A 2,954-nucleotide genomic window follows, 5' to 3' on the forward strand; every position below is an offset into this window, starting at 1 on the left:
TGCTTGGACCTCACGTTTCATTCAGACTCGGAAGAGTCGTTCTACGGATACAGTGACGAAGATCAGCTGTGCTTTAATCGCCCGGTTTTTCATGTCTTCTAATAAACTGTTCGAATTCTTCTTGTGGCACTTGCTGCGTTTACGCAGTAACAAGTCCCCCTCCCCCTTTATTTTTCCCCACTGGCCGCCACCTTGAATTTAATAATGTCATCGTACCAAACAGGGGCCTCCTCCATCATGTGTCCGTTCTATAATTTCACCTAACAAGCGCCCATCCCCCAATATTTCGTGATTATCTTCGAATTTTAGGTGGGTGCTTGTTCAGTATTTTACGGTATGCCCTTGTATATTGTTAAAAGTTATTCGTAATCAAGGAGGTTATATTATATAACCTCCTTGTTCGTAATAAAGGCATAAACAGCAGCAGCATGCGTAAAAATGGTCTCATTAGAAGTGTTGTATCTACTACACCGAAACATTGTGCAATATGTTTTAATGGTTATGAAATTAATATGATGGCAATAATTGGGCAGAATAGCTGCCATGATGGCTCAGTGGTTATGGAGGTCAGCTGCTGACCCAAAAGATGCGGGTTCAATCCTGGTCACGGCGGTCGCATTTCGTTGGAGGCGAAATGCTAGAGACCTGTGAACTGTCTTCTGTCAGTGCACACTAAAGAACCCCTAGGTGATTGAAATTTTCAGAGCCCTCCACTACAGCGTCCCCATAGCATGAGTAGCTTTGGAACGTTAAACCGCATAAACCAACTAACTAAACCATATCTGAACAGAATATAGAAACAAAAATTTTTTTTTCATCGCCATTTAGAGTTCTTGTAGTTCTGTGCTTTCTTCAAATATGCATGATAATATTTCTTTATCTGTGTAAGATAATTGTCAGAAAATTTCATATATTAGCAGATAAGTTCTAAAAGTGTATGGTGATAAGCTTTTTTATTATTTTAGACTTAAACTTCTAAAGTTAGCAAAAACCTTTCTGTGAACCAAGTTTGCAGTTTTTCAGAAGAAAAGAATAAAGCTTAGAAATGGACAAAAATTATTGAGCACATTTTACAGCAGTTATAGACTGCAGTATAAATTTTCAGACACATATTCTAGCGATATATTTCCAGTTATTGGCAACTAAAGTTGGCAAAAACAGCAGTGTGCATATGCGTAAGAGGTGCACCTCTTGGTGATCACACATCTGTCGTGCTTCGAAATAACTTTTGTGGACAAAAATAATTGCAGATCCCTGGATTCTTTGCAGTCATCAGGAATGACATGTCGTCGAGGCACGCATTGCATGATCTTATCTGAAATCGCTCAAAATCGCCCAATTAACGGGCTTTTTTCCAGTAGCGCACCCCTCTAGCAGCCGGTAATCGCAAATACAAATTTATCCGGAAAAGAAATCCGTTATAAATCCCTTCACAATTAATATAGCCTCCTTGGTTCACTCTGGGAATAGAGCAACGCGCTGGTTCCCGAGCCTAGCCAGAGCAGGTGTGCATGGTGGATCTGCAGACACGGCTTTAAGACGTACGGTACGTTGTCAGCTCTACTCGAGAACGCTTGAGAACCAGCCCGCGTGTTCTCGATTGCTTCAGCTAGGCCTGTGCGCGTGAGGACCACGTGCGTACCAGCTGCGTGGCATATATGGTGCTAGCACTGCACCGAATTATTGTCCCACAGTCTATCGTGTCGTTGGTCGAGAGAACGCCGTTCGTGGAAGAACACGTGCGCAGCAAACTTGTGTACGTCACTAGATCTGCAGGTCCCTGCGGATGGCGTACAAGTTCTTCGCTACGCACGTTGTCTTCCGCGAATGGCGGACGTGGAGGTTATGCGCATGCGCAGAATGCTACTGGTGAAAGGCCCATTAAAGTGAACGGGAAGTTCGAATTTGACAAGAATTCCCCTGCGTTACGAGCTCTCCCAAGGCACTGTCTGTTCGTTGAGCCACTGTCGTTATTTCGACACTCACGACGGTAAGGAGACCTAACTCTGACTTGTCAGTTTATTGCAGTCGGTCTGAACAGCCCACTTTCGTCATTTTCTAGTAGTAAAAGCTATACAATTCTCCTCGTCTGGATGGAGAGAGTCCTCCTCACCCTGCAGTGGTTTCTAGCGCCGAGTCAACACCAACGACTCAGCCTAAGACCCGGAAGAAAACGGGGGGCTTCCAAGTTGCCGGCACAGAGACATGTAACACAGGCTGTTTCAGCGAAGGTGAACCAGAATTTAAAAAAAAGACAGACTTTTGTTTACATTAGAAATGCGATTAGCCTGGGCGTTGTGGCTCAGCATAGTTTGGTTAATCCTCGCGAAGTTCGAAAATCGCGCGCCTGCGGTACCTGCACAGCATCGCTTCGTGGCGCGCGTTCTTCGTGACTTCTCCAACTGCTTCCATTGCTTCCTGCTCCAAAAGTATAAATTTAGTGTGAATTTTATGGTAGTACATTTTGCGAGAATTAATAATTTTTTCGGAGAGTTTCTGCTCAGCAGTTTCGTTTCACGCCGCGCCGTAGCCCCGTAGCCGCCGTACTGGCAGCAGGCGCGGCAAGCGTGCGCGAGTGTGTGACAAGCGGCTGCAAAGCAGGCTATATTTAAAAGGAATTGTTTAACGCTTTCTGCTGCAGTTAAGTTATTATGGCTCGTGATTGTGCCTTACAGAGGGTGAAATATGTGCCCGTGTTAGGGCAAGCTGTTCGTATGGACAGCGTTTATGTGTTTCCTAACTCTAACCCGAAGAGCAAGCAGGGGAGTTGTCATCGGTGTTTTTCCGTGTTGTGACCTGCAACGTTGTGTCCAGTGCTGCATTGTGGTGTGTATGTGCCGCTGTAACTAACCGTACAAGGTGACAGGTAGTACGAGCTGTCGATGCTTGCAGTGCTTACACCTGCTACGTTTCTTGTCTGACACATTCGCTCTGGTCAGTAAAATTTCGTGAAC

Source organism: Amblyomma americanum, chromosome 7 (genome assembly GCF_052857255.1).
Source record: "Amblyomma americanum isolate KBUSLIRL-KWMA chromosome 7, ASM5285725v1, whole genome shotgun sequence".
Taxonomy (NCBI): domain Eukaryota; kingdom Metazoa; phylum Arthropoda; class Arachnida; order Ixodida; family Ixodidae; genus Amblyomma; species Amblyomma americanum.